The 9489-nt window shown below is 38.9% G+C and overlaps 2 non-coding genes across 2 annotated transcripts; both read right to left on the reverse strand.

The window, feature by feature from the left end:
* Window positions 1–810: 810 nt before the first annotated feature.
* On the reverse strand, window positions 811–892 carry trnas-aga (transfer RNA serine (anticodon AGA)). The gene has a single exon. It is a non-coding gene; the product is annotated as a tRNA-Ser (tRNA).
* A 416-nt stretch (window positions 893–1308) lies between these two features.
* Window positions 1309–1380, reverse strand: trnaa-ugc (transfer RNA alanine (anticodon UGC)). Its single transcript has one exon. It is a non-coding gene; the product is annotated as a tRNA-Ala (tRNA).
* Window positions 1381–9489: the final 8109 nt, after the last annotated feature.

Consider the following 9489-nt stretch of genomic DNA (forward strand, 5'->3'; position numbering starts at 1 on the left):
AAAGGGGATACACCATACCAACAACAGCTACTTGAGTGATCTCTGGAAATACAACATGGGCTACAAATGATTCAAAAGTCCATGATTGTAAAAATTTAGTTTGCAATGACATCAAACAAAGCCAAGCAGCAAATCTTCGCAATGTGAAACTAAAACCAGCAAATGTTTGGCAGTTTGCTCCCAGTTTTGATTACTTATGCAAAGAATCAATAACAAAAATGATTTACTGTTGATCATTTTAGAATGTGTGAGTCATCAGTTTGACATGAACAGCAATAAAAGTTCATTTGGAAGGAATTACAGGAGAACTTTACTGTTTCTAATAATCACACCAGCAGACAGAACATGACATTAATCACTGTCAGAAGGATTTGAGCCTGTACAGGAAGACCGCAGTGGACTTCCAGTTCATCACATCAACTGCTCGACCACAACAACCATGATGACTGACACCTGCTGTCTGCCATTCCATAGTTCAGGATGCGACTCATTAGTATTTTATCGTCTAATATATTTATTCACTATGATTAAATTTATTGTAAGGGTTGAGTGATTAATAAGTGAGTACTAGGAGTGGGTTACTTTAATGTTTTATATAGTAACCTTCATGTACACTGGAACAGGTGCAGATGATACAATGATGTATGACAATGAATGATAAAATCAGACTTATGTGCTACAATTAAGACATTTCATTTTAATATTAGTTAAGGAAATCCTTGGATCAACTTAGAGTGAGAAGTGGAGGTTTGTTTACCATGTTTTTTATTACACATATGCTTTCGACTACCACTGCTCAAAATAGCCCACCGTTGTCGGCAGGATTCGAACCTGCGCGGGGAGACCCCAATGGATTTCTAGTCCATCGCCTTAACCACTCGGCCACGACAACCAACCTACCATTACTTATTTGTCAGGTTCTCAAATCCATACATTTGCCACCTATACTTCACTATAATACAACCTTTATTTAGTATTCTTACAAACAAGTCCACAGCGCATTATGTCAGACAGCCTTGTCTTTGTATGAACAGTATTACTCACACATTTTAGTTTATGAATGTTTCAATAAAGACAAGCCACAATGCTGCAAATATGACAGACAAAAAGCTAAAGATTAATAGAACTTCACCACCAAATAAAAAACATTATTTCTTCACTTAATAAGAAATATTTACCCACTGCTTGTATATAGGATTTTATTTTCTGACCTACTTACGCAAATGCATATTTTGATATGCAAAGCGTATATCTTTACACACTCTGGCAACTGACAGGCATACCAAACGCTGTCAACACAAAAGCTCCTGGAGATGCCGGGGATTGAACCCGGGGCCTCATACATGCAAAGCATGCGCTCTACCACTGAGCTACATCCCCTGTGGTGAGAGAGGGGCTGACAGCAGATACTCACAACATAGATAAGAGAGGAATAGCCCAAAGAAAAGTACTATAAAAAAAGTGGTAACCAATCAGAAGTATCACTACCTGTAGAACCTGCCCTGCAAACAAAATAAAGTTTTAAAGAAACTAACAAATATGAGTAAAACAATTCTCAATTAATCTGGATTATGGAAATGTGTTGAGGTCAACTGTAGGGATTCAACAAAGGATTATTTCCATTATCAAATAAAAAAATTGGTTATTTTTCATTGAGTCAATTTAGTCTATAAAATCTCACAGAATAATGTCTCAATTCCTTTCATATCAATTACACCATGTCCAAGTCCAAAAACCAAAGATATTCAACTCACAATAACATCAAAGAAAGAAAAGCAACACATCTTCACAACAGAGAAACTATAACAAAGACTGTAATCAGATTGATATGAACTGGAGGTAAGAATTTGTGTAAGAACTGCTTGGGAACAGGAGGGAGGTATTGTTTGAAGCCGATGTGCTTGTTATGAGCACTCTCTGAACAATCCATCACATAAAAGAAAAACGTAGGTTGTCAGCAGGAAAACCTGTGTGACGAGAACCTAATGGATGGTTCATTACGTTAACTACTCAGCCACTTCAATCCAAAATAAGTGCTGTAATACATTCTGTTTTGCAAGGTTTGCATTCTGTCAACTAATATTACTCAATATTGACACAGCTTGAATACCATATCAACAAAGGATTTAAGCTGCTGAGACACAGTACAAACACATGGCAGCTGAGTGGACAGAGCCACACTTTTGGAGATGGTTGATCATTACTGAGATGCATTATTAAAAAAGTGCAAGACACTCAAGAGTTACTTTAGAATTGGGGGGGGGGGGGGGGGGGGGGGGGGGACTGCACAAAGGTCGAGAGTTAATAACAACCATTAAAACTACTTAAACTATGAGCACAACTTACAGTAAATGAAAGACTGCAGTCTCTGAATGCATACAGAATATATTTCAAAGCATAATGGAATTATATGTATCTTATAGTGAGAGGTGTAATGTAAAAACATTACAAGATGTGCCCTTCAATCCTCATGCAGTCAGGCTAATCAGCTATTTTAGATATGGGTTTATATTAAATAAATGTCTGTTTTTTGTTCCTTCTTACAAGTGTATCCAAATACATAATAATACTTCAATTTTCCTTCCATCTTTTGACCACAAGATAGCAGTGTTTCTCATTCCTCTAAAAGTCAACTCACCTCTGATGCATGCTCATGCAGTCACAGTGTATTAAGAGGGACAGGCTGATGTATGATTAAGTGCGCTTCACATGGCTGCAGTGACGCACATACATCTCCAGGCCTCTTCTCCTCAACAGATTTAGAGCCTCCAAAAGTCTTCCACGTGTTGCCATTACTGTAGAATTTGCACATATAAAAGATAAATGGATAATAAGTACACTGTCAACCAGCTCACTGATAATGTTGCATTTTAATTGTAGACTAAGGGGCTTTCCTATGTGCTTATACGCTGATGTATAATATGCTTAACCACCGTCATTTGCTCTTGAAGTTTAACATAGCCTATATTAAACCTTCCAAGCTTCCTCCTTATCCCAAACTTTCCATTACAACAACACTAGCATATTATTAGCATTAACAGTAGCGGACCTGTAACACCAACATACAAGAGGTAACTAGCTAAAACTAGCAGCCTAATGCTTGCTCGCTATGTTCCCTAAATATTTGCTAGCTCACTCCTACTTTGCAGTGTTAACTTACCTGTAGACACGCTCTGTTTTTACTGACAGCTTAACCTTTCGACAGCACAGCAACTAGTCGCTTGTTTTGCGTGTAAAATATGTGTTTTATTTGTTTTATTTATTTGAGTTTCGACGCCAGGACATTAAAATTAACGCTAAAAACGTGTTCGCGGGGGCGTGTCGAGTCGCAGTCAATTGGTGTGACGTCGTATTATAGTTTTAGACTGACCCCTAGCGGTTAGAATAGAATAGAACAGAATATAATAGAATGTAATAGTCTTTATTGTCATTGTACATGTACAACGAAATTGAAAGCAATCCTTATGGTATCATAAGTTAAAAAAAAGAAATAAAGTGTTTGTAAAAGAATAAAATAAATCAGTAGTTAGTACTAAAACTAACTAAGTAACTAAAACACAAAATACACACACACAAGACATTCCACTGCACAATACTGCACTATTCCACTCAAAATTACTGTTGCTGTTTAGAATAAAAACTGTTTTTAACCTGCTTGTCCGTGTTTTAACGGTCTTTGAGGATGGTGTAGGCCTTTTTGAGACCATGGGAGCTGTAGAGATCTTCCAGGGAGGTGTGTGTGTGGGCACCTGATGATCTTCTGGGTGGTGGTGACGACCCTGTGGTGCGCTATCCTGAGTATCCTCAGGAAGTAGAGTCTCTGCTGTGCCTTCTTAACCAACGCTGTAGTGTCAGCTCTTACTATTGACAGCGTTTAATTTTATTAGTCACATATATATTGTGTGTTTATTACTAGTCCTACATGTGCACTCATTCATTTTCAAGTTCTTCCTAGTTTTTTCTTCATATCCTGTATCTCCTTATTGGAGTTTACTGTAGGCTACATCTTAAATTAATAGAGTTAACATAGTTGAATACGGTTAATTGATTTCAAACACCCATCTACCCTGAAAACTATAAGCACTTGATACATTTTTTTCCCCAAAATTAATACCATTGCCAAGTTTGACCTATTTGCAAATATTTGCATGGTGGGAAAATTGTGGTGATTTTTGTAGTAAGGAAACATGTACTAAACACGTTTTTACACCGACATTTTGAAGTAATGGCATTAAAAATGGCTCTGCTCTGTTCATAAGCCAGCAAGCACAATGCCAAGGCCATGGAACCAGCAGATGTAAATGGAATGCAGCTGTTATTAATGTTATTAATTACACCAAGTTAAAAGTATACATTTGCACTGAAAAAATACCTTATACCATTACTATCAGACTGCACATAAACATGCTTGTGTTGCATCATGTATAGTAAATGGCAAATCAATCCTCCGCCTCTGGTGTGATGACTTTTATTTTTTATGTAGTGTCTGTGTTGTTTTCAGTACACAGCTAACAAGCTTTCCTATTATTGAGGGTTAGACTACATAGATGTTTAGCCTGTCCAAATTTGAGAAACACTTACCGTAATTTGGTAAGAATCACACCCTCTAATTTTAATTTATGAGTAACTTTGAAAAATAACACTGAGGTTCAATTATCTTAACCTTTAATCTTGTAATGCAATCAAGCTTCACTGGGCACAGGTTCGTGTTCATAAACACAATGTTATGTCCTCTCCTGCGTCACTCCCACGGGCATAGAATGATGATCTCCACCCATCCACCCATGCTGGTGTTGGCATTATGATTCCAGATGTAAACTGTTGTTTCGTCTGGAGGCTGAGAATCAGAAAAAAACAGCGAGCTTGTGGTGAGAACACTCCTTCACTGCCAAACACCTGGACAGCAAGCAACTGGCTGCAAGTCAAGTTTTCACTGAGAGGAGCACTGACGCTGAGGACACTCCAATAACTTTGCATGTCTGTTGACAATTTCAAAAGGAAGGATGATCATGCATCGGATAATTTGTACTACTAAAGCTACTTTCTCATCGTTACACAATCTGTCTCTCCACATGATGCTCCAGCTCCAGTGTGCCGGCTGACCACATCCAGTGTGCCGGCTGACCACAGTGATCCAGCTGTTGTTAAACCACTGTGGTCTTTCCACCGAGGAATTTGACTGAATGTTTCCAGCGTCTCAATGAGAGGGGTCAAGGGCCTGGGGAAGAAGCAATCCAACCCACTTAACTGACATCATTACCCCCTTCTCCACCCTTTCTCTTACATGTGGCCAAAAAATCAGATAACTTGTTTTTGTTTGGTCTTCACCATGGCTAAGCAACGCGACACAGAGTCTGCTGCCCTGGTGAGAGCAGAAAGCAGCATTTTTTATTAGCTGGACAGACTGAGCAAAGGAGAAAATGCAGAGTGAGGGCAACATCTGGCACAGATCAAACGTAGAAAACGGAGGACAGAGCTGTTTCAATTTTCTGGAATGAAAGCTCACAAAACAGCTTCACTTGAAATGACATTGCTAAATTATTAGCTTTGAGAGTTTTGGGAGAGAGGAGTGAAAAACATTACCTCACTTTGGGAAAGTACACCCAGATGAGCAACATGAATGCACGAATGCCTGGCCAGCTGAGAAACTTTATATAATATACTGTGTACCAACACCAGCTGCCACACTCTTAAGAACACGCTGTTTGGTGGATTCAAAGTCCTGCATGGCCAGCTGCTACCTTGTAAGAACCCTCCCTTTGTATCTCCACCTGACTGATTGGGTAAATTACCAAGGTACACACACACACACACACACTGTATGGCAATGGAGAGGAAACCTCTGTTTTTAATTATTCAGCTGGGCTAACAGTGGGCCGCAAACAGTCTACCAGCCAGCCAGCCAGCACGGGCTTAACCATGAATTATGGATGAAGCAGAGAGACCTGTGGCAGGAGCAGCAGTACAGGGAGATGGACCAAAACACTCAATTTCTTTTTTTCCTTTTTCCAAAATCATAACATGCAAAGTCTTGACATGCTCAAATCCAACTTACTCCTCTCAGTTTTACTGCTGCTCTTTTCTACATCTGTAGCAGTTTCAATGCATGCATGAACCACAGCTTGAGGGGTTTCCCATAAAGAAAGTAGTGTGGTTTCCCAACAGTATTAATCCATAGTTTCTTAAATGAATGTACTTGACTTTTCTTACTCCCAAAGGAACAAGGCCCATAACCACTCATGAAAAAAGCAACTTCCATTGTGTTACTGTCACGCTCTGTTGCTTTATACCCAGGATAACAGAAAACATTGGATGTAAGCTAAAGTAATATATTTATACAGCATAGTTCATACACAGTGGCAGTTCAAAGTGCTTTACATATTGCATGATAAAATCAGTCATGGTGTTTACATGGAGCATGTGAAAGCTGGTTATTCATGTCTTTGTGTAAATGAACATAACAGTATCCAGGTTCCTGATCAGCTGTGTGCAGGTGTGTCTTGATTGAGTTACCTGAACAGAATGAACATACTTCTGGCTGTGTGAATTGGGTTGAGGGCACCTGTAGAAATGGCACAGGATCATCAGAAAAAAGGTGTTTACATGGTATACTCGTTTCTATTAGAATACTCAAGTTTTCTCCAAACCAGGATATGGGCTATTCCAGGTTGTTAAAATGTGCAAAACTTAATGAGAATACTCCAAAACCAAGACAGTGGTGCAAATTCAAACTTACAGTATTGTACTAAACTTCCTATATTGGTTTAACAGCCTAAACATTTTGCTGGCTTGAACGAATGGAAAATGCATTAGAACTGTACGTTCTGGCCTTGTTTTTTATTGCATAAAAGCAACTCTTACATGAAATATACATACTTAACTCCAAAAACATCTGCTGTAGTCATGCTACTCATAATGGTTAATACATTTACATTAAATGTACGGAGGCACAAAGTGTTCTGTTTTAAATTAATAAAAAATAATTTACATTAATAAAATTAATTTACATAAATGTCACTAAAAACGGACCCAAAAACATTCAAAATGTCTTAACGCCTGCTTCATAAGTCTCTGTCAATCAAGAAAAAACAGAGCAGGGCTGCTCCCTCAGACCAAAGCAACAACCAATCACATAACAGGTTCTGCTCTGTTGAAAAGTGCCATCAAGTCTTTGGGGAAAATAACATTGTGAAATAAAAACAGACTTTCATAAAGGACATTTGGAAATAAAATGTGCTAGACTTGAATTAAAGTGATCTGCTGACCTGCCAAGCTGAGGCTGAAAGATTTTTTGAATCATTTCACAATTTAACTATTTCACAATTGAAAGACTATATTATATTTTGGTCTGTAGTCATTAATCTATTCATTTCACAATCTCTTTTATTTATTTAATACTAAACAATTTTGGTCTCCATATTGGATTGTCTTGGTGTTAATGGTGTTTTAGGTTGACTAACACTAAACACTACAACTCAGCACCCACTCATAGCTACTGCATCAGGAATAGTTCCCCCCACACTACAACTGTGTGTATATATTGTATGTGGACACTGTTGAATTCATTCAGCAGAACTCTTCATAGCGGTTTATGCATCTTTGCATAATGTTCATACAGTACGCTACTGTGGATGTGTATCATGTATCCATGTGGGTGAGCTATGCTTTGCCATGAGTAAATTCCACCACTTGTGGGCTGTGTGGTGATTAGACTTAGACTTGACTGCTTTCCACATAACTGGCCAATATCTGGGTTGACAGTCTGAGCCTTCCTCAAGTTGATCATATGACCTGTTCCCGTCTGCTGCACCCCAGAGACAACTCAAAAAAGCACCAAAGCTCAGAAATCCTAATGTTGTCATCCTGTTTATGAATGAGACTTGCAAGCCTAAAACTAATGTATAGGGATTTTTTGTAAGGACAACAAGCGCCAAGAATACTGTTTTCTTTTCATCTTAAAGCCTTCTAATTTGGCTGGCGACCGATTCAAGTGCTGTCTGTGTCTAGCCACAATAACTCAGCTAAGTCACAATTAAGTTATAACCGTGACCTTCTCTAGTCTCTTCTCAGACAGGGAAGCATTTCTTTCACTTGAAACACTTCTCTTTTTGTGTTATAGAGTAAAATTGAAGAATTATGGCTCCATTTGTATTTGTCTCTCTACAAAGTACTGCACAGGAGAGTAGCTTATCATCCTTATGTTTGACATTTATCTCAAGAAGAATGAGCACTTTATCTTTCAGTGAAGAGCCAGCTGCTGAGACATTCATGAAAGGGCATTTCCATGACTGGCATGAGTAGCAGCGGAGAGGGATGAGAAAGGGAGAATGAGGAGAGGACGGACTGATGGATGGATGGATCAAGAGGAGGAGGAGGGAAGGAGTGAGGTAGTGCTTCTAAATCTGCATAATCCCCCTGACAACAAGGGCAGACATGCAGGCAGGGATGAGTGCATTGGTACGGACCACCCTGGAACTGGCAACCCAACAGACAGAGAGTCAGTGGTGGAGAGGCAGGGCCCGCCGAAGTGTTGCTGACAAGATCTGACAGTGACAGAGCAGCTGTGAAGCCAGAGCGGTTGAATTTTTGTGGACATACACACTCACACACAGTCTTACATGCCAACACAGGCAGAGGAGACAAATTGACATAAACAGACCAATTGAGACATGAACAAATGCACAAAATAGATCCAGACAATATACACACACATTGATAAAGAGATGCGTTGGCACACTCACACACCTTGCAGATGTTCCAGCATTGTTCCTGACCTCTGAATCACTGTCTATATTTTAGAAATTCAGATGGGTGTGGGGTCTCTAGTGGGAAAAAAGTACTTTGCCAGTTGGAGCATTGGAATATGGGGCAAGAGCCAGAAAACTAAAAGGTGAAAAATGTCCACCCAAAAAAGCAACAAAAAAAAATGTGTGTGAGATTGATGCAACTGACTCATTACTTACTGATTATGGGAAGAAAAAAACCCCAACCCGAACAAAAAACTACTAAAAATAACTTTTAAGACTAGATTTTAAGACTAAATGAAATTAGCTTATCACTATTGATTATCAGGCTAAAACTCACCTACTCACTAGAGTTGTTTTGGGTGATGAATTGGCCTGGCTGATACATTAATCAATATTGGGTTGTCGGTCGTATTTTGAAGGGACAAATAAACAGGATTGCGAGCTACTGCATAACAGACATACTTGTGGTCATTTAGAAACAGTGTTCCAGTTACACTGTTTGCACTGACTGAAAACTCTTTACACTTCTATTAATTGGTTTTGACCACTTGGTGACAGCTCCATTTTGGTCTCCCACAGCTCCACTATGCACTATAGTTAGCCATTAATGTTGTCAGTTGGTTGTGTGGTCGTGAGTATGTAGCATTCTGGTGCTAAAAATGGAAATGAGAGTGAACAAAACAGACAAAAACAACCCAAAAACACTAAGCTAAGAAAGAAGATAAAATGCTTTAGTAACTAA

The sequence above is a fragment of the Scomber japonicus genome, chromosome 21, assembly GCF_027409825.1.
Source record: "Scomber japonicus isolate fScoJap1 chromosome 21, fScoJap1.pri, whole genome shotgun sequence".
Taxonomy (NCBI): domain Eukaryota; kingdom Metazoa; phylum Chordata; class Actinopteri; order Scombriformes; family Scombridae; genus Scomber; species Scomber japonicus.